The 1,531-nt window shown below is 45.7% G+C and overlaps 1 protein-coding gene across 1 annotated transcript in view; it reads right to left on the bottom strand.

Annotated features, from left to right (window-relative positions):
• The window catches only part of LZTR1 (leucine-zipper-like transcription regulator 1), a 36,059-nt gene that overhangs the window by 1,802 nt on the left and 32,726 nt on the right, over positions 1-1,531 (bottom strand). The window lies entirely within an intron of this gene.

Below are 1,531 nucleotides of genomic sequence, written 5' to 3' on the forward strand. Positions count from 1 at the left end.
CCCCTTAACACTGGTGGGAATCCTGCCCCTGCACCAAGGCACGCACTGCGGAGGAACAGATCAGGGTGTCAGCACAAACACTTCAGAACAGCAGTTTTATTAGGGCTTTTGCACAATACTGACACACAAAGAGCCTAAAGCCACGTTGCCCAAACTAGCAAACCTCTGGGAACAGATCTTCAGTTAGTGTTCTTACTGTGGGGAAAACTCCTTAACAGTCCAAATAGAGAACAGCGTTAATCAAGCTGGAAGAACAGGATATCCCAACGGCCATACACCTGGCCTGCCTAAGCCTTGATGACCCACTGGGCTTGCGCAGCTAGAACAAATCACCCTTCAGAGCCTGTGGCTTGACAGGGAGCAGAACGGCAAGAATTCGTGCCCAGCCACACATAGAGTCACCCAGCGCCAGGCCAAAAATCACACACTGAAGCCTCTCAGGCCAAAGAAAAACACTGCATAATTAAGATTTCTTCGTGCACATCTGTTTGACAGTCTTCCAGCCACATTTTGATGAAAACTGTTCTAACAGTCAACAGTTTAAATATAAAACATTTCCACATATTCTGGTTAGTGGAGTACAATTGAGTAACGCCCTTCAGTTCAAATCTCTTTTTCTGAAATGTCGCAATGTTCCTTTCCCCCCCGGTACGTTCTGGTGAGAATCGCGCCAACCTGTTTGTCTTCCTGTGGCCTCCACTGGGAAGCTGAGACCGTGAGACTTCAGCTCTCAGGGACTGTAACACATTGACCCCAAACCCGAGGAGATGTCCCAACCACCAGGCTATCCTGTAACCCACGGTGGGACCGTTCTCCGTCCCCTGCTGAAGTTGGGCCACTGCAGGATTCATGAGGCCAGAAGAAAATACATTAAGATAAAGGCAGGGGCTGTAACCTCATGCTGGGGACACTCCACTGAGAGTGCAATTTCTGGATGCTGGCTCCACTCTCAAAGCTTTTTATGCATTTTCAGTTATTTCTGAATGTAAAATGCATTACACTTGGGCAACTTAGGCATTTAATAAAGCGCCTGAATACCTCCTTCTGTCTTTTCTCTAGATACAAACTGGGCTGAGTGGTGCTTTCCTTCCCCGTGGGCAGCAGCAGGAGGATTGTGAGATTAAATATACAGAAGATAGAGAGCTACTTGAATACTAACTAGGGAATTATTATCAGTAAGCGTGTAGCATCCAGAAATCTCAATTCCTATGATTTATCTATTGATTTCAACAATGCTAATGGTTGTGCAACAAACTTGTGACATGTTGGGAAACTCTCATGGAGGGATCTTATCTCATAGGAACAACTAAATGACAATACCCTTTTTCTCTCGAGTGAGGACAGGAATATCAGCACGTCAGGCTCTTGACCTTTCCTATCACTAATGCATCATCCCACGTATCAAAACATGGGAACTACAGAAAGCCCAGCCAGGATGTGGTAATTTGCCTTTTGAGCACATGACAATGTAACATTTATGGCAGAGAATACTTCAAGAGAAATATGAACAGCAAACTCGTAACCGCTAGGG

The sequence above is a fragment of the Pygoscelis adeliae genome, unplaced genomic scaffold (assembly GCF_000699105.1).
Source record: "Pygoscelis adeliae isolate BGI_AS28 unplaced genomic scaffold, ASM69910v1 Scaffold343, whole genome shotgun sequence".
Classification (NCBI taxonomy): Eukaryota; Metazoa; Chordata; class Aves; order Sphenisciformes; family Spheniscidae; genus Pygoscelis; species Pygoscelis adeliae.